This window comes from Pinus tabuliformis, chromosome Q (assembly GCF_031772625.1).
Source record: "Pinus tabuliformis cultivar Carrire ecotype Pingquan chromosome Q, CPIR1, whole genome shotgun sequence".
Classification (NCBI taxonomy): domain Eukaryota; kingdom Viridiplantae; phylum Streptophyta; class Pinopsida; order Pinales; family Pinaceae; genus Pinus; species Pinus tabuliformis.
In genome coordinates, this window is record NC_142296.1 from 875,618,346 (window position 1) to 875,640,838 (window position 22,493).

General features: G+C 35.7%; 1 pseudogene; it reads right to left on the bottom strand.

The window, feature by feature from the left end:
- Window positions 1-1,466: 1,466 nt before the first annotated feature.
- Window positions 1,467-2,330, bottom strand: LOC149222291 (glyoxylase I 4 pseudogene; annotated as a pseudogene).
- Between the last annotated feature and the right edge of the window lie 20,163 nt (window positions 2,331-22,493).

Below are 22,493 nucleotides of genomic sequence, written 5' to 3' on the forward strand. Positions count from 1 at the left end.
GTTTTTATTGACTCCAGATTCCATATGGTGCCTTCTTTTTTATGGTAGAATAAAGTGAAACCTAATCAGATTGAAGTTCCAAACTCTATCAAGGCAAGACGTGTGAGCATCTCTATTTCTATTTTTTGACCTTGACCTTACTTTTATTAGATTATCATGACTGTAAAGTATTTACAATTTTCTTAGCATGTGCAATTGGAAGATGAGGGAGAAGTGAAAAATGATTTAGTGAAGATAGTGCACCATGCAATTAAGATGCCAATTCTTTGGACAACCTTTCAAACCTCAAAGGTAAGGTATTTCTACACTTCACTGTTTAATTCTCCTTTTTATGATGTAGAAAAACATTCAATTAAATAGACTAGATATGCCGATTTATTAATGTAATTCATAAAAATGGATAGAATTAAGTATAAGGAGAAATGGGTGGTATTATTTCTATATATTATTTTGGGGAAAAAATGATGTCATTCATAAAAATGGATAGAATTTTTCCATCATAAAAATGCATAGAATTAAGTATAATGGGAAATGGGTGGTATTTTTTTTATGCTATATTGGAAAAAAATCGATGTTGTAAAATACCAGCTAAAGTCAATTCTGAATATATAGCTGATTACAATGTGATACATACATCTAATAAAGCATTCAAAAAAGCATATTAAGGGAAGTGAATTGCTTACACAATTTAAAGGGCTGTTCATTAGAGTTAGTCTCAGCTCTATGCGACAAGCAATTTATTGTAATTAAATTTTTCTGCCAAGTCTTTGTCAAAAACAGTTATATAATTCTTATATTCTAAAGATCGAAAAATTTTGTAGTTATTTCTAGTATTTTGAATTTCAAAACATATTACATTATTCTTTACCTTTATTTTGATATCATTTCATTTCTTATTTTCATATCATTTCATTTCTTTTGTAATATTTAGTGCAATTGCTACTTTATATAACTATAATATTCTTAAAATTTCAGTGCACTATATAAAAACCTTAATATGGTCAGACTTAATTTTATAATTTGTTATTTACTTCGTTTGATATGATACATCCATACCTTATCACAGACCTATCAAGTAATTGAAAACTTGATTTGAAAGAGGCCGGAGTTCAATGACTACCAATATTTTGAAAACTTGATTTGGAATAGGCTGAAGTTCGATGACCACCAATATTTTCCCATGGGGTGCTTTAATTGGCCGTAGCCATGATAATTCCATGGGTAATTTAATTGACGGTAGCCAGGTTCAAACCTCCTTGGGTCGGTCAAGCAAAACAACCGTAACGCTGACTAGAAGCAAAGCAGACTTGCACATCCACTGCATATTTTTTTTGGTGGCTGAAACATAAATAAAGCAATACAATACAAGACCACAGCGTGGTTATTGATTCCCGTTTTTACTCATCACCCAATTATCTGCATAGCCACACAAAGTAACCCGTGTCCACCAAAGAGGATGATCATATTCAATATAATTGTTTCGCAAATTCGTCCTGTCCTGAGCTTCCATCCATAACAAGCTGCGCCATCTGCTTCGCCACCATGGATTGCATTTCTTTCTCTCTAGTAATGCCTACTGGAGGACTCAGCATATGAGAAGACCGTTTTACACAGGCCGGGGCAAACCCCATGATCTGCTCCACTGGAAAATTTTCGCAGTTGCAATTTCAAGCATGGAGCCATTGGGGTCATGGATGAAAAGCTGATCCACGTATATCCCTCCGTCCTCCACGATCCGTTTCACATATTTGATTTTCAGCTCTTGCAGTTTCCCCTCAAGAACCTGCACACTATCGCACTGCAATTCTAAACAAGTGAAAACTCTCAGCATAACCCACATCTACATTACCATATTATAACAACCTTCATATACGAATCTGACAATGTGACACAATAATTAATATACCTGAAAGGAGATGTGATTATCTCTTGGGTTGATTTCAGTTTTCTTGGGTACATTGTCCGGCTCCGCAGATTGCAAAAGATGGACGCATATTCCGTAATTAAACAGCCTGCATCGTTAACGAAGACACAGAATACAAATCACAAATATTTTGCTCCGCAGATACGATGGAAAACAGCCTGCATCGTTAACGAAGACACAGAATACAAATCACAAATATTTTGCTCCGCAGAGACGATGGAGTCGCAGTGGAAATTTATATTATATTTTACCAGGCTCCATTGAAGTCAAATAATCCGGGTCTCTTGACGTTTTCATAAAATTTGATGGAATCCTCGATCGATCTGCAGACGAGAGAAACATGGTTCAGAGACTTTAGCGACAGGGCTCCCACTCTGGATCCTACGTTCTTAATAGAGTTCACCATTTTCGCGAATTTAATGTCCTGATCATCAGAAAAACAGAGAGGTTTCCCAATCTATACGCGAGAGGGCCTCATCAAAGAAAGAAAGGATTATAGGTTTGCACATTAATTTTATCTCGAATACCGATATAGGTTCCAAAGCTCTACCGTTATGTGAAAGGAGGATGGGCAAAGGACTAGAAACAATAGAAAGTACCTATGTGATCCATAGGCCGATTCAACCCAAATGCAAAGGAAAAAATGACAGAGAAATGACATGCGCAGGGTGCCGTATACCTAACCAATCTTGAAACGAGGAGATGGGTCCGGATAACTGTGGGCTGCATCTATGAAGGCAACTAATATATCCAAGGCTATTCAGCCATAAATACGCGGGGCAACACATGATCGCAGTGGGTATATAGTGCGCTATTTATGGCTCGATACCCTGGTTAAATAAACGTATTTATGGTTAGATAGCCCGGTAAAGAAGCCTCGCCGTCTAATGTGTTTGTACAAAAACACATAAGTTGGGGAAAATATGATTGTTTCTTCGAGGGATCGTATCATATAATATGATATAATGAGATTGGGTTGGCAATACCATATCATGCTCAAGTTGCATTGCTCGGATGAACCGCCAACATGAGTGGAATACTGGTCCTTCTACCGCGAACCACGTGAATGATGTTGAAATCCAACGCAGCTACCAAACCCAGGGACACCTTCTGGTTGGAACTATGACAGAGGGGTCCGGTGTCATTTAGGGGCACCACTTAGATATTCCAACACTCCCCATTAATGAGTACTTCTCGATATCAGTTTGCAAAATCTAGTTGTGGTCAAATATACCAAAAAAGAATATGTTGATGTCCATATAAAGGAGCAACCATCCACCGGAATGCAACGAGTCTTGTAGGATGTCCTTCACATACATGGTTCTTTCAACCATTATAACTGCACACCTGAACCTGTAAATCCCCCTCCATCATTGTTAACCTTTACCCGTAACCATGCTTTGGGTTTTAACGGATCACTTTCAACCATGCCACCAAGGCTCAACTCAGCCACCAAGGCTCAACAATGCCACCAAGGCACTCAATTCAGCCACAAAGGTTCTTCATGTTAAAATGATACCATATACCACTAGGGCACTCCAGCCACCATGGGCCACAAACCTGCCACCAAGGCACTCCAACCACTCTGGGCCAAGGTTTTTGTCGACGAACCCTAAACCATGTTTACAGGAATCTATGTCCCACTTCATTGTTACATGTGGTTTCTAGCTTACCACAAACCGACACTGCAAATACAAAGTGGTTTTTAGATTACCATGAACTGTATGGGGGTACACATGCCTTACAAGGCTTACATTTCACACTCCAACTCTGGAGTTACCAGGTACATAGTTTACAAAGACCACTATAAAACATCCTAGACTTGCTTAAAATGTGACTCATAAAATAATATGCTAGTGAGTCTATTCCACAAACTCACACAAACTTTCACCTAGTTTTCCATCATCCTCCAATCTCTGATGCAACTCCTCTAATGCCATTTCTGGTTGTTAAGAATTCCTGTAAATAAATTTGTCTATTGTTGGAATGGCCAATTCCAACATAGACTTAAACTTGTGACAATAGTTGGCAAGATTAAATGTCACAACAATACAACATCCAATTCTTTTAACTAGATTTACATGAATGACATTTTTCCATAAATACATGCATCTTAGCAGTGTCTTGACAAAATAGAAGTTGAAGTCAAGGCACCATTGTTCATTGATAAGTTCTCCATCAGAAACCCTAGCATTATCCCCATTAATAGAGACATTGCTTCTAGTTCCAGAATTCTTTCTCTAGCTCTTTTCCTCTTTAGAATTCACCTCGTACACATCAGCTGTATCTCTTCTATCACCAGAAACCCTCTCGCGGTGCGATTTCCCATCAACTGATTTGTGCTGCCTACTGCCATAATCATCAAGAGAAGGGAGCAAGCTTGAGATCTGATGATAATAAACCCACCAAATGCATCCTCGCACCAGAACAAGGCCTCCACGATTTACATGTCAGATGCACGTTGATCCGGCCACATCCACGTTGTGGGCCGATCCACGCTTACCTCTCTTCACTTGATGATGCTTTCACAGATCTAAGGCTTGAATATCTTCGACCAGTGACAGTCGAAACTTGGCCTCCATTGATTCCTCCGACGAATCCGACATCTCTGCTTTTCACATTTCAGTATGGTCAACTATAGCGACTCTCAATCAACAACCTATGATTTTCCAACAGAAACCAAGTGCTTAAATGCAGGCAAAGGTAGTACTAGCTCCAACAGTGCTCACGCTTCATGCAATCAATGTACAGGGTAAGATTTCCAGCGAGACAAAGGGATTCGAACAATGCTTTGTCCCATGTTAAAAATCAATCCTCAGTCTCGTCCTCCTCCAAGCGGAAGCCAAACAACTCCTTCTCCATGCTTACCAGCTTACGAGTCCCTTTGATTCTGTCTGTTATCAATAGACTCACACACAACTCCTCAGCATACAAGTCGTCTTACTCACGGCTCCTCCCCTGCATCTACACATAGATCCACGTTGCATCAAGCTCACAAACGATTTATGCGCAACATACAGTTTTCTAACAGTTCAATCACTTTCCCATAGCACTACCAAGCATGGCCTCCTTGCACACTCGACTCATCCTCTAGCTTGTATTTAATGCCAGCTCGCATGCACAACTTCAATACTCAGGGTCTCTCACACAATCCCAACAACCACAGGTTCGAAGAATGATGGACACAAAAAAAAAAAAACAAAAAAAAAAAACAAAAATATACTTCTCAACTATTTCCCTCAGCCCAGGATGGGCCAAGCCCAAGACAGGCCAAGCCGTCAGGGCTCTGATACCAACTTAAAATATCAATATGCACAATATCTGTATTCTATTAATTAAAAATAAGATTACATATATACACAAATGTTGTCTCAAGATAGGGAGACTATTTTGGACACACAATTTGTTGGTTGAGGAAACCTCTCAACCACACACCAAACTAGGAAATGGATCCTAACTACTAGGAACATACTCATTTACTTAGTGAGAATCACAACTAGAGACAAGTAGGAATTAGATATTCCAACAACACCTTGAGGGGACTGCCTGGCCTCAGGTATACTAGGAGCTATTTGAATCGTAGTCTTTGAGGGGGCGGGTTAACGGAGTTGAGGGGCCTTGTCTCTCTAGGAGAGTACCACTCTTTACAGGTGGACCAGAGGGGGCAAGGGTGACCTGGATCGGTGTACGTGAGGGTTGACCTCCTTGAAAGTTTCTTGGATTTTTGGGATGCCCTAACTTGAGGGGCGCTCGAGCATGTGCAAGACTCAAAAGCTGACTTGACTGGCTTACCTTACTTGAGGGGCTCGTCAGGGAAACCTTGATGGAGTTCAAGCCTATGAACTGCCACCCTTCTTTTTTATTTTACTCTAAAGTGTCGCTCATTTCCTTGTGTCCTTTTTTTTCTGACATGGTATATATGGAAAATTTCTGCTTCTCATTAACGTGGGATGGAGATCAATTATTAGTCTATTATTTATTATGAAACTGAAATCACTTGTGTACTCCATATGTGAAGTTTTCCTCCAAGTCTTTCTCATTCTTTGTAATGTTAAATTTATAAAGAATGAAAAATTGTAGAGGAGAAAATTGTTTTTCTTAATATTACGAATTAGTGAAATAAAATTACAATGGAAACATTAGTAATAAATGACTCGAGTGAAACTCAATTCAACTCAATATTATTAATGAGTTAAATAAGATTACATTGGAAACATTAGTAATAATTGATTGCAGCGAAATTCAACTCAACCAACTCAAATTGAACTCGGACACTTGGACTAACAACGACACCTAGCAGCTTTGAAATTAGATTCTCCAACACTCCCTCTTAATTTCAACCACAAAAAAAAATTAAACTAAAATGTTTTTTGTTTATGTCTCGACTAGGCTTACAATTTAAAATTTTGAGATCATTTTGATTTCCTTTTCTATTTCTTTTCTTCCAGATCCTATAGCCTCTAAATTGTTTCAACTCTTTTTATTTCAATTTTTTCTTTTTTCTTGTAAACCTCAGTTTTTTCATTTTATGTTGCAGGTCTTCGATTGTTCCAAGTGGTGCATGCATATCATCTATCTCTTCATAAATATGTTTGTATGTGCACTTCTACCACATGTTATCTTTTTTGTGTGATCTTCATCATTAATTTGTTGCAACCTAAGTTTATAATAAAAAAATATTTCTTGAGGACTCCAATACATGAAAATTTCATTGATGTTTTCATCATCCAAGATGCCTTCAACATGCATTTCTACAACTTCTATGCAAATTTTGTCAAGGCATGGTGTTGCAATTCATGCTTCAAGGAGCTTTAACTCTTCTTCATAATCATTATGTGTACCTTCACATTGGAAGTCAATGTTAGAATTAAAAATATTTGCAGAACCGCATTGTTTTTGTTCCTTTTGCTCTGCAATGATATCTCTCCTATTGTGCTTCCTTCTCTATCTCTCCCTCTGTCTATTTTTTCTCTCTTTGTTGGCTTCTTTCTTTGCCTCTATCTCTATCTCTATCTTTGTCTTCTCTTTCTAGGCTTCATTCTTAGATTTTATTTCTTCAACTACTTCAAAGAGGTTTTCTTCCACTTGGTTTGCAGACTCAAGTGGGATTGTCACACTAAATAACATCATGTCGATATTATGTTTTTGTTGAATGATCAACAACCATTCATATTTAGGTAACAAATCTTCATCAAATTTAACATTAGCAAATTGAATTACTCAATTCATCATAACATTGACTGCTCCAATTACAACTTCATTGTCATTAATACGATCTATTGCTTGATTCACTAATTTTTCATGAGCAAGCTTTGTTGTTGGATTCATCAATTTGTCATCAACAAGCTCTATTGTTCGATTCATCAAATTGTTATTAACAAGGTGTATTGTTGGATTTAACAAATTTGCATCCACTTGCAATAGTGCATAATGGGATTCATGAGCATCCATGTGCTTTCTTTCTGCTTCTTCTGTAAATTCTTCATAGACATCATCCACTTGTGGCAGTGCACATTGGGATTCAACAATTTTTTCATCTCGTTGTAGATTTTCTATTATAGATCCACCTTCATCTTCAACTTCAATGCTCCCCATTACACCAAAACTCCGCTCAATGGTATTCGAGGCTTTCTTTGCTCACTTTGCATTTGTAGTGAGGGGAAGAATGTTGTCATGTACACATTCTTTTATGCATTTCAATGCAAAGGAATTCTTTTGCCTTTTCACTTCCAATTCTTTCAAAGAGACTTCAAATTGCTCTTGTTCTTGCCTTGAATTTCTTAACTTCTTTACTTTTACCATTTTTGAGTGTTAGTTGACTATAGTTCAACAAGCAAATTGACGTGTAAACATAGTGGCTTCTCTGCTACTTAACTTCCATAAATACATATGTGTACAAATTTTCTACACTTTCACAAATCCCCCTCAAAAAATATTACAACGCCCCTAAGTTATCTAAATAACAACCCTTATATTTTTTTAATAAACCCTCTTAAAAAAAATTCGAAATTTTTGAAAAGCAATATGATACTTTTTCACACATTTCGTGCAGCCCTTTTCAAAAAACTATACTACCACCTTTTTAATATCTTACACCCTTTTTTCTTAAAAAAAAAAAATGAGCGCCTTTTTAAATTCCCTTTTTAAAGAGATCTTTAAAAATCATTAAAAAAAAAACAAGTTCCTTTTAAGTAAAAGATTTAAAAAAAAGGTGTGCCATTGGAGCCCAATTTCATCCATGAATAAAAAACTTCTTGAGTTTTGTCATTTTATAAGACAATAAACTTTAAAAACATGTGAAGGCTTTGAAACATGTTGAAGCTTTCGAAAGCCTTTGAAAACCGACTTAAGTTACCTTTTAAAAATGGCTCTTTTTTTTTAAATTTAGCTTCCTCGTCCGTCAGCCCACTTCACGATGCTGATTGGTTGTGTTCTATCGATTGGCTGTGTTGTATAGTTGTTTTCGTCAGTTTCATAAGTATCTCGTGGTCAGCGCACTTTCTCTATGAGCATGGCTGCGTTGGGCATTCAATTATTATTATTATTTTTTTAAAATCTCCACTATCTCTTTCTTGCTAACTTGCTTTTTCTCTATTGCTTCTTCGTTCGTACGAGGTTTATGCAAATTTTTGTTTCTTTCTCAAAGAGTCTTAGGGTTGCCTCTTTTTTTTACTAATTTTATGGAATCTTAAGCAACCTATTTTCTCATAGCATGAGAAAGAATGAAAAATTGTGGAGTAGAGGGTTTCTCTTTTCAATATTAAGACTAAGTTAAATAAAATTACATTAGAAACATCAGTAATAAATCACTGCAATGAAACTCAACTCAACTGAATTGATACTGAACTCACGCTCTTGGAGAAACAATGATGACACCTAAGAGGTGGTTGAAATTAGATTCTCCAAAAAAAATTCTCTGATAATAATTTCAAATGATATTCATGATGTGTAGATTGATTTGTTTGTGTGGATTTAGTCTCCACCAAGCCATAAGTTCAAATGCCATGGGAAGATGGGAACCACTTTTAAGAAAATCAAACTATTCTAAAGAGAGTTCAAGCTTAACAGAGCTTTACAGAATCCTAACAAATCATTCTTCTATCCAACATTAACACGAGAACTAACTTAAACTCAATAAATTCTTTTGATGCCTTTTTATCCCAAAAACTAATAATGATTAAGTGGTGAGTCATTAATTAAACAAGGGCTACATAGTAGCGAGTACATGCCACTTAGCTTAAATATAGGTTAACAAACAAAAACAAAAAACAAAGAAAAACATTTCATCACAAAAGTCAAACAACTAATAAAACACTGTATTGTTGAATGTCGTCACCAAAAATGAAGAAATATGATTAACTAATGTTGTTTAGATTAACATACATATGTATATGATGTGTGTTTTATTTTTATTAATATATATAATTGTTTATAATTAAATCTATTAAAATATTTTTTTAATATAATAGTAAGTGATTTTACATTGAAAATATTGTGAAAAAATTATAATTCATGAAAACAAAAATAATAGAAAAAAAAGAAAGAAATGAAACAAAAAACAAAAAATTAGTAACTAATAGAAATGGGAGTTACTAAACAACCATAATAAGACCTCAACCAATTACCTTACAAATAAACAAATTTTAATAATAGTAAAAAATAACAAAAATTAAATTCCTAATGTTAAACTATGCATAAGCATCATAATTTTTTGGTCAAAGGCAAAACTTAATGTATTATACCATACACATAATAAAAGGTTTTGAAGCCCAACCTACCACTCAAACACAATGTGATACATATGAACCCGTTCGAATCGTCGCATATCCCAAAGTTAAGAAAAATCCAACAAATAATTTGGCTTTATATTTACAAACACAACATGATGCAAAATAATAGCCTGCATGTTCCGGTGAACAAATATCCAAACGAGGTTTGACATTTAATATTCGTGAATTGTCTAGATTCTGTTGAAAGCATCTTCATGCAAAATAATAATAATGATTTCTTCCTGATAAGAACAAACATGTCAGGGTTAGTAGATGCATATTTGGAATTAAATCTTGTTGGAAATATTACTGAGAGGGGGGTTGAATCAGTATTATCAAATCAATAAAACTTTTTCATTTCCATACTTAGATACATATACGCTACTTCAATTAAGGGAACCCGCGTGTATACGCAACTGTGTCTAATGCAACTAGCGTATATCCAGAATTCTTATGATTCAGTTAATCCATTAAATGTTGATCTTTAGTTAGTGCATCAGAACTTCATTAACCATATGTACAGTAAGCAGGTGCAGTAAAACAGAACAGATCATCACACACAAGAAGCACACATGAACACCATGATATAAGGTGGAAACCCAATGTGGGTGAAAACCACCTGCTGCAAGTCGTCTCTATCTTCTTTTAATGAGAAACTTCATTTTACAATAGTTCTGTACTGGTGCAGTCTTATACCAGTGCACAGGCTTCTACTTTCAGAGGGCTACAACTCTCTCTCATTTTCTAGACTCCCCTGAATGGGAGCTACAACCCACTTAGCTCTTGTACTTGCTGATCCATTTACTAGTACGTAGGTGCTTGCCTACTGAATGCTCCAATATTCACTCGTTCTCTAGCTGCTACTCTAAGGGAGCTACCACCCCCTTTGCTCTAGTACTAGCTGATGTACTAGTACGTAGGCGCCGGCCTACAATCTCCTTTCATCCTCCAGGGACCACATTTCATACATTTTACAGACTCGATACTCTTGAAGCACAAAACTATAATCTGAAGGCCACGTTTCATCCAATTTTCATATTGGACCCATCAATATCATTGAAGCACAAAACAATCAATACTAGCATCATCAATTTTTGAATCACTGAAACACTGAAACCCTGTCAACAACACAGTCACCAGAACACAGAGCAGAAAACATAACTCTGCAATAACAGTCAGACCCAACTACAACTTAAAACATCATACTTCATAATGTATAGCTACTACGATGAATCAAACCCACGTACATACGCGCTTTCGCCAAAGCCAACCCGTGTACAGATCTACAAATATTTTCTCATAACTTTGCAGTTGTACCAGACATCAGTCATACCCATAACATTTACAGAACATTACATGCGTCAGTATACAGATCTAGAATAAACAAGATCAAACCGTATAGAGATGATTCATTCCAAGCCATTAGATCCCGATCTATCCTTGGATCTTGTTCTCCATCAACCATTGAGATTCCTCCTTAGCTTAGATCAGGCAATGCATCATAAACCCATAACCTGCATACTGGATCTCATGCTTCATCAGATATTCAAGTCTTTTTCATTCCCTTGCCTAATGATCTTCTTCTCCTTTTATAATCTTAGGCCTTTCACAATACCACGGTCCAAAACCATAACAAATCAATACCATGGACCCAATACTTGGGATCATCACTTCTGACGAGATACCATGGTCCAAAACCATAGGTTCAAGTACCAAGGACTAAATACCACGGACCAAAAATAAGTTCTCCCACATGTATGCGCCTTTCTGTGCATGAATGTGCGTGCATACACATACGTGACTTGGAAATGTCTAACCCGCGTGTATACGCGGCTTTGTCACGATGAACCTGCGTATATACTTTTCTCTCTTCATTCTTGTAGTCTGATCATCAATTCCTTGCTACTGACCTGCTGCACTATGATCTGTCATCTGTGTGATTTGCCATCAAGGACAACACTTGTCTCATAATGCCAACAATCTCCCCCTTTGGACTTGATGGAAAAGCTAACTTGTCATACTGAGAACTGTCATCTGATTCCTTTGAGTTGTCCGGCATCCCATGCGTTCAGTCACATCTGATATCTCTTCTGTGGATTCATCTAGTTATATATATAAGTGAGATGTTCTTCTACGAGTGGGTTGCCATCAAGGACAACACTTGTACTTGATGGCAACCCACTCGTAGAAGAAAATCTCACTTATATATATAACTAGATGAATCCAAAGAAGAGATATAAGATGTGACTGAATGAAAGGGAAGAACAACTTCAGGTTGAGGTAAATATTCTAAATGATAAATTAGAAGAAAAGGATAAGCTTTTACGATTTCAAGATAGTACTAAGATTTTGGATGATATTCTTAGTAGTCAAAGGTCTCTTGCTATCAAAATTCGTCTTGGTTTTCATGAATCTATTGAAGAAGAATCTAGTTCACAAAGTAAGACAAGGGAATCTAATTCAAAATCTGAAAGACTCAACAAGGAGATGAGAGGTCAATCCCACCATCAGCCCAGGAAAGAAACTCTTCAAAGAAAATCTTTTACTCCTCCGATGAATAATGTTGAATGTTATGTATGTCATAATCTTGGACATGTTGCAGCTAGATGCAGAAGAAGAATAGCTCAAGATCATCACACATAAATATCATCACATTCCAGGTACTTTCAGGGATATTGTTTTTCTTGCAATATGTTTGGTCACAAAGTTGTTGATTGCTACAGAAGGAATATGAAACATGTAAGATTCTATGCATGTAACAAGCTTGGACATAGAGCAAAGGAATGCAGGAACAAAGTACAGGGACCACATTAAAAGGAGAAAACTTCATCTCGCTTAAAGATATGGAATAAGAAGGAAGTTCAGTCAGAAAGATGTGGCACTGCACAACATAATCAGAAAAAGCACAACACATACATAATCGACTCAAGGGGAGCTGAAAGTGTACAACTTCAGTGTCCTAAATCTAATACGCAAGTTTCATAAAGGGAAGTCGCGTATATACGTGAGTTAGACACTGCACAGCCACGTATATGTCAGTCTCAGGAAAAGTAGAAGGGACAGGCTCAGAAAAAAGGGTCTGATATGATTCAGTCCATTATTTGCTATATTTGATAATGGTTACAATCTGCTAATGATGTGTGGAAATGTCTTCATACTCATAAGATGTATAGAAGTGTTTTTGATCCTAACTTGATGATGATGATGTTGTGATACTTCTTGCTGATATATGCATGATCAGATCTGATAGTGAACAAATGGCACAGGTTCAGGGGGAGTTTATGTTTGGAATAATGCATTGTTGGCATTATGGTTAGTAGTCCTTGGTGATGATGCTTATATGGCTAAATGATATATTGTGATATGATAAGGTTATGAGTTATCCATGAAAAATCTCATATGATTCTTGAGGTTACATAGTTGATGTTCAGATCAAATTTGTGGTTGATTCTCTGATGATGCATATATGGTGTTTACATGGTGATCTTCATAAGGATAAGGAGAAGTACAAAGCTTGAATACAAATCTTCTTTACTTGATGATGAGTTACTCATATACTGTTGTCATCATATGCATAAAGATCATATAATACAGTTATGATGCAGGTTTCCTATAATTCTTGGCGCTCATGTGGATGAGGATTGTTGCTGTTGATGATATCAAGAAGTCTTGTCTTGAGCTCTAGATACATAGTGCTATATGCTGGGTACATGGAGTTGCATTGTTGGAGACATGATGATGATGAGTTCTTACCTATATGATGATAGGTTGATACTTACATATGTTGATTGATGCAGATATTCCCAAGTGATGATACATGGATGATATATAAGATCATCTTGTTGATGAGATGGGTATGGTGTTTTACTCATATGATATAATGTGAATGATTTTATGATGATTTTCAAAAGGATGAGTTGATATCTATATGCAGACATACCTTGCTATAGGAAATTTACAGGTTGCTCATCTCGAAGTTGTTATACGCGAGTTTCATGAGGAGGATCCGCGTATATACGCATGTTTCTGTGGATACAGTCGCGTATATGTTGGTTTGATTTCAGGTGGAACAGGTACATAAGGAGAACATGGTTACTGATCTGAATGATGATTGACAGATGCTGCTGATGACTCTCATAGAATTGTTTTAAATATCTCATCTCTATGTCATGTATATCTTTTCTTATCAAGGTCATGTAATGACCTATGTTGGTTTCCTCACTATGTCTGGGATGAATGATGTTATATTCTTGTGTTATCATGTGTAAACCTTGATGTATCCCCACTTGGTTGGGTGGATGAGTCAATATTGGTATATGCCCACTAGGTTGGGAGATGAATGTATGAGTCCTTAGTGATAGGAAGGTCATTTATGATAGAGTCATGTTCTTCTTGTAGAAAATCTTTTCGCAGACCTGGGTTACAATCAGGGGGAGCATGAACAACACTCTTCAGCAGAGCAGAGACTTCAGCATGTACTCAGAGGGAGCATCGATAGATTGGTACACCTTGGCATATACAAAGGGGGAGCTCATTCAGAGATTTTAGCAGGTACTCAGGGGGAGTATGGACAACAAAATGTTTATCAAGGAAAGATAATATCTTGGTTCGCCCTTTGCCCTTGATGTCAAAGGGGGAGAGTGATTTGGTGTTGTTGCCATCAAGTCCAAAGGGGGAGATTGTTGGCATTATGATGCATGTGTTGTACTTGATGGCAACCCACTCGTAGAAAAACATCTCACTTATATATATATATATATATATATGAATCCACAGAAGAGATATCAGATGTGACTCAATGCATGGGATGCCAGACAACTCAAAGGAATCAGATGATAGTTCTCAGTATGAAAATTTAGCTTTGCCATCAAGTCCAAAGGGGGAGATTGTTGGCATTATGAGACAAGTGTTGTCCTTGATGGCAAATCACACAGATGACAGATCATAGTGTAGCAGGTCAGTAGCAAGGAATTGATGATTAGACTACAAGAATGAAGAGAGAAAAATATATACGCAGGTTCATCGTGACAAAGCCGCGTATACACGCGGGTTAGACATTTCCAAGTCGCGTATGCGTATGCACGCACATTCATGCACGGAAAGGCGCGTACATGTGGGAGAACTTATTTTTGGTCTGTGGTATTTAGTCCTTGGTACTTGAACCTATGGTTTTGGACCATGGTATCTCGTGAGAAGTGATGATCCCAAGTATTGGGTCCATGGTATTGATTTGTTATGGTTTTGGACCATGGTATTGTGAAAGGCCTAAGACTATAAAAGGAGAAGAAGATCATTAGGCAAGGGAATGAAAAAGACTTGAATATCTGATGAAGCATGAGATCCTGTATGCAGGTTATGGGTTTATGATGCATTGCGTGATCTAAGCTAAGGAGGAATCTCAACGGTTGATGGAGAAGAAGATCCAAGGATAGATCGGGATCTAATGGCTTGGAATGAATCATCTCTATATGGTTTGATCTTGTTTATTCTAGATCTGTATACTCACGCATGTAATGTTCTGTAAATGTTATGGGTATGACTGATGTCTGGTACAACTGCAAAGTTATGAGAAAATATTTGTAGATCTGTACACGGGTTGGCTTTGGCAAAGCGCGTATGTACGCGGGTTTGATTCATCGTAGTAGCGTATACATAATGAAGTATGATGTTTGAAGTTGTAGTTGGGTCTGATTGTTATTGTAGATTTCTGTTGTCTGCTTTGTGTTCTGGTGACTGTGTTGTTGACAGGGTTTCAGTGTTTTAGTGATTCAGAAATTGATGATGCTAGTATTGATTGTTTTGTGCTTCAATGATATTGATGGGTCCAATATGAAAATTGGATGAAACGTGGCCTTCAAATTATAGTGTTGTGCTTGAGGAGTATCCAGTCTGAAAATGTATGAAATGTGGTCCCTGGAGGATGAAAGGAGATTGTAGGCCGGCGCCTACGTACTAGTACATCAGCTAGTACAAGAGCAAAGTGGGTGGTAGCTCCCTTCCAGTAGAAGCTAGAGAACGAGTGAAGATTGGAGCATTCAATAGGTAGGCACCTACGTACTAGTAAATGGATCAGCTAGTACAAGAGATAAGGGGGTTGTAGCTCCCATCCAGGAGAGTCTGGAAAACGAGAGAGGGTTGTAGCCCTCTGCAGGTAGAAGCCTGCATAGTGGTATAAGACTGCACCAGTATAGAACTATTGTAAAATGAAGTTTCTCATTAAAAGAAGATAGAGATGACTTGCAACAGGTGTTTTTCACCCACATTGGGTTTCCACCTTATATCATGGTGTTCATGTGCGCTTCTTGTGTGTGATGATCTGTTCTGTTTTACTGCACCTGCTTACTGTACATATGGTTAATGAAGTTCTGATGCACTAACTAAAGATCAACATTTAATGGATTAACTTAATCATAAGAATTCTGGATATACGCTAGTTGCATTAGACATAGTTGTGTATACACGTAGGTTCCCTTAATTGAAGTAGCGTATATGTATCTAAGTATGGAAATGAAAAAGTTTTATTGATTTGATAATACTGATTCACCCCCCCTCTCAGTATTATTTCCAACAATTGGTATCAGAGTAGTTCCTTTAGTATAAGCTTGATCACTTGAAGGAGATTTGTGGAACAATGGGAAAGAAGCTTAAGAAGAAAGCACCTAAGAAGAAAAAGACATCTCAGAAAGACTATGACAGTGGGAGCATCGATTGGGGATTATGTGGAAGAAGCACTTCAAATTCAGAATCACTTCAGAATGAAGATGAACAAGATCTGTGAGGTATGAATTTGTTATCCTCTAGTGATACATATATTTATCCATTTAAAGATGATGAAAGCGATAACGAAACAACTGAATTTTCTCTTATGGGTGAGCAAGAAAGATATCAAATAGAGGCAGAATTTAAAAGACTAACAGGCAAAATTAGAGATCAACAAGATCTATTGAACAAAAGGGAATGTGCCTTCAAATAAGTATCTACCAGACTAAAAGCTCAACTAGAGGAAGGAAACAAGGTAAGGAAGCTATTCAAGGAAAAATATCAAAAGTTGCAGGATGAAGTGACATCATTAAGAAATGAAGTAAATGAAAGAAGCACAACAATCAAGAAACTCAGAGATAGATCCAGTTACTATGAAAGGCTTGAAGCTAAGAACCTCTCTCTGAAAGAAGATCTTGAAGAATCAAAGAAGCAGAATAAAGAACTACTCCAAGCTCTTGAAAAACAAGAAAACAATGTTCTTGAACTAAGACATGAGTTGGAAGAAGAAAGAAAAGTTGAAGAAAACATGAAGAAGCAGCATCATGAAAGGGAAGAACAACTTCAGGTTGAGGTAAATATTCTAAATGATAAATTAGAAGAAAAGGATAAGCTCTTACGATTTCAAGATAGTACTAAGATTTTGGATGATATTCTTAGTAGTCAAAGGTCTCCTGCTATCAAAACTGGTCTTGGTTTTCATGAATCTGTTGAAGAAGAATCTAGTTCACAAAGTAAGACAAGAGAATCTAATGCAAAATCTAAAAGACTCAACAAGGAGATGAGAGGTCAATCCCATCATCAGCCAAGGAAAGAAATTATTCAAAGAAAATCTTTTACTCCTCCGATGAATAATGTTGAATGTTATGTATGTCATAATCTTGGACATGTTGTAGCGAGATGCAGAAGAAGAATAGTTCAAGATCATCACACAGAAAGGTCATCACATTCCAGGTACTTTCAGGGATATTGTTTTTCTTGCAATATGTTTGGTCACAAAGCTGTTGATTGCTACAGAAGGAATATGAAACATGTAAGATGCTATGCATGTAACAAGCTTGGACATAGAGCAAAGGAATGTAGGAACAAAGTACAGGGACCACACCAAAAGGAGAAAACGTCATCTCGCTTGAAGATATGGAAGAAGAAGGAAGTTCAGTCAGAAAGATGTGGCACTGCACAACATACTCAGAAAAAGCACAACAGAGACATAATAGACTTAGGGGGAGCTGAAAGTGTACAACTTCAGTGTCCTAAATCTAATACGCAAGTTTCATAAAGGGAAGTCGCGTATATATGCGAGTTAGACATTCGCGTAGAAGACAATGCCAACAAATCTCTATTATAAATATGGTGTTGTGTATCAAGGTGGAAAATTTGTTCGGATGACCAAAAGCACCGAAATCTAGTAATTGTTTTGCAAAAATGGTAGTAAAAGTGTTTGAATTAGGTTTTTATGATCAAAATGGATTCAAAACCTTCAAAAAATCATGGAGCACCCAAAATATTGAAACTTGACAATAATATTACAGTGTTTAACAAAACCCTTAGTTACCACTATAATTCCAAATAAAAGTCTAAATATCATTCCAATAATTATATTCATTGGGCCTTTCAAATTTCTTTGGAGGGAGAGTTGTCGTACATATTATGTCTAAGTTGGATGTAAACTCTGTACATATGATGTAACCCACGAAAAAATACTCTTTTCCATTGTAAATAAATATAGACCGTGTAGTGGGTTTCATAATCCCCAGAATCCACGCGAATGAGTTTTTATTTTTTTTAATTTTATAACTGAATCCATATCCAAACCAAATAAGGGTTTTGAATTTTTAACTTCTCATTCTTATCAAAATTTAAATAATAAAATATAAAATTATCTATTATATTTATAAACTTTTTTTAAGGGTGCTTCATGGACACTAAGTGACCGCTACATCCACGAGAAAATTCAAGTGGATCAACTCGAAGGGATCTACCTGTCGGCCAAACTAGTAAGACCTAACTCCAAGGGCGTCGAGGATATATGACCCCATGACCTCCCGATGAGGGAGGTACTTAGCAACATGAGCTCAACCAACTAAGTTATCCCTTGGGGCTATTATATTTATAAACTTATGAATATATTAAAAAATAAAATTTAATATATTTTAATAATATATTTAGTAATTTTTTATTATCTTTTTAAATAATCATACATTTATAAAATATAACATGACAAATATAAAACATAATTATAAGGTTTTTCTTTTAATTATTTATAATCACTTTTATATAATATTATATGTATAAATATTATAATTTTTTGAAATAAGTGTAGAAAGTATATAGATATTTTATAGGTAATAGAAAGTTTAAACTAGTATTTGCACAAGATGTTGAACTTCCTAAGGAAATAGCATATATCACTAATTAATGCTTCTTTGATAATTGTTCAAAGACAGAAAAATATCAACAAAATGTAAAGACCATGCTGCCATGAGGCCTATCTTGAAATTAAGGGCCTTGTCTATTTTTTCCAACATGAATCCCTACATGATTTTCTACTTTCAAATAAGAGGTTGTTTTGGTACAATTCATCTATATTTATTCTTGATGACTTCCTCATGCTATAGACAACCTTAATCATTACAAAAAAACACATTTTTTATAGTTTGAAACATGTGTCTACAAAGGACTAACAATTTGTAAATAAATTTTGAATTTCTATGTGAATTAAGATCTACCCTTTGAATATATTACATATATCTGCAATCTGGAAATTGAACCGAAGAATAGCATCAAATACACCCATTCTTGAGAAAAATTCCTATGTTTCTCTTCTTATTGTTGAGTCACCTTTGTATTATTTCCTTCATGATCCTTGAAACTATTCAAAAGATCACATTGCTCTTTACCACTAATCTCCTTGGTGCCTACCATGTTCTTGTTTTAATCCAATAAATTTTACTGAAGAAAACCTAACCCATGTCATACAGTTAAAAATAATGTAGAGATCAATCAACAACATTTAAACCATTTTATCTTGAAAATCAAGTGTGGTCCATAAGCAACACACTCAAAATATTTCTTTTTTACATCAAAAGACCACACCTCACCTTGGTTTTAAAATAATGGCCGCAAATTTATCTAATATATGTGTCTATCTGACTCGTAAAAAAATTAAAGAGTTATTGTGAATTTCACGTTTTAGACAAGAAACATAGCGATAAATTTGACCAAAAAAAGAAAAAACATGCATTTGGAAATTGCGCATAGTGACCTTTGTGGTCCCATGAGAATTTAGTGATTGGTAAGTAGAAATTATTTTATGACATCCATCTATGCCCTTCCAAGAAATTTTTTTTTGTGCTTTCTCAAGTACAAGTCGTTAGCTCTAAAGTAAAACCCATATTATTATACAACACAAAATTGAACAAATATTATCTCAAAGCATACATAATATCCAAACCCTTCCCAAAACATTTTGAAGCTAAAAAAATCTGCAATCTAACATTTTATAGTCATTGAATCAACTGTCCCATGTGAATCCATAAAAATGTATGTTGATAGTGACATCATGAATATGCAACGTGGTATATTCTTTGTATGTACATCATAATTTGGTGCATTTTAGGGCTCACAAGACATTTAGAGTGTATATCAAGTCCAACACAATTAATCTAAGATTATAATATATAGAAGGTACCTCCAAAGATTCGCATTCATTACTAACTAAGAAGACACTCCAAATGCACAAAATATCAAGAGAAGCTCAAATACCGATCACCTTCACTAATCAATCTAAACAAGGATTTCCTTTTCTAAAATAAAAGAGACAAAATGTCAGCATTTAAAGAAATTGCTCCAAATAAATATGAACAAAGATAAATCTACAAATCATGAGAGAATTGACTTCCTACTAGTGCCAAGAGATCGATCACTTTTTATGTGACCCCTAGTTGATTGAACTTATGGTAACAATCTCTAAGTTCTTGGTGATACAAAATTTGGTTTCCCATTAGGAGTTGCTAGAAGATAATGTCTCCGTATTATAGGAGTTCCCTTCACCTAACATCTGGAATCGACCTTTGAGAATGACCATGAAGTTTTGCTTCTTTTGACTCAGTATAAATCATGTAACTTGGAATTATTAGAAAAACAGAGAGATGCACAAGAATGAAATCAGATTTCATTAATCAAACTAATTGGACAACGAGTACATTATATAGGCACACATAGACAACTTCTAGGACAATCTAACTCCAAATAATTTGGATCACCAACTCACAACACAAACTACGATGGCACAACTCATGACAGATGGACTCAACACTAACTACGAAAATGCAACTTATCAACTCTATCTGGACATATCATTTCTACATTACTCCAACATCCCCCCTTAATGGAGAAATGGATTTTCAGCAATGCATAAGAATGCCTTCTTCTCACTCTCAGCTAGGTTTACAAATATGACTTCATTTTAATTTTCTTTGCATCAACATATTGATGAACTTTCTTCTTTGACTTGCTACTCCAAACTCTAACACTTTCAACCTGTTTAGTCTTCTTCTTACTCCACATCATGAAGTATGGATATTGCTTCTTATTCCAAGTAGGATGATCCCATTCCATTTCAACAAGTTCATTTTCATCATCAATAATTTTTTGTTTACTTGGTTGTTGCCTCATCAATCCATAATAATGTTTTAGTTCCTTTGGGCTCCAATACATTAAAATACCAAGGAACTTCTTCAAATGTGTCCTCCACTAATTCCATTTCCATATCATATGAATCATTCATTGATTTACCATTGTGCTCATTTTCAAGAGCCTTCACTATTCTGGCTGTTCCTTTGAGACCTGCATCAATTTGTTCAAAAGTTTTCTCAAACCATTCTTCAATACACTTTATCTCTGCATCATAATCAATTTCAACATTTTCAAACTTGTTGGTTCCCTTAATTGCTGCTATGGATTTGTCTTCATGTTGTTTTGTCTCTTATATTGTGATAAGATTGTCATTATGATTTTTTTTTTATTCTACCATGATGGGTAAGGCATTAATCTCTTGGTAGTCTGAAGAAAACAACAATTTATCAATCAAATTCTTTTCAAATATAAGTTGCAATTAATTTTCATAAAACAAATATCCATCATCAAATTTTTCAAATTCCTCTTTAACATTAGTAACCATAGTTATTGAATTCACCAAGTCTACTTCAAAGAGGCTATTCACTTTCTTCAACTCATCTGTTGCTGCTAAATCCTCTGAAACTTTTCTCTCAACAATCTTAGAATTTTTCTTTAGATCTGCTACTAAAGATCTGTCTTCATCTTTGTAAGCTTTCTCACCGCCTTGCATATTGTACTTCATTTCAAAAATATCCAAAAATATTTTTGCATTATGTATTTCACCATATTCATGCAAAATGCTAGACAAGATATTATCCTCCATTGCTGATATCATAAGAAACAATGCTACTGCACCTCTACTCTTATCTTGAGAATTTATAAAATTTTCTTGAACAAATTCACATAAATCTAGTGAACCAAGCACACCCTCCCTTTTTATTGCCCACAGCTCAAAATTTTTACCTCAGAAAGATGGAAAAACTGGAGTTTCAATATTGCATCAGTTTCTTCAAATTATTCATTGATTTGGCCCAATTTTGCATTTTGATCCTCATGGATAGGTTCTTCTACTGGAAACATTCCAACTTTTTTTGCAACTTCTTCCCTTTGATTCTTTCACCTCAATCGCTTCAGTTCTCTTTGGAACTGTTTAATTCTCCTTTGGTGACCCTTGACTGATATGCATGCTCCTTTTCACTTTTACATTTTCTTTATCTACAATCAACTACAAATTCATGGGCAAATCACCAATCAATTATTTCCTCAACATAACACGCTCCTACATATTTACATTTTTTCACCACACTTCCACAACTTTGATTTACACAATATTGCCAAATCATACACATAAATTTTACCACATCTACAATACCCAAATAGTTTTTCTCCACCATGCTTCCCCTTTGCTGCTCTTCACCCTT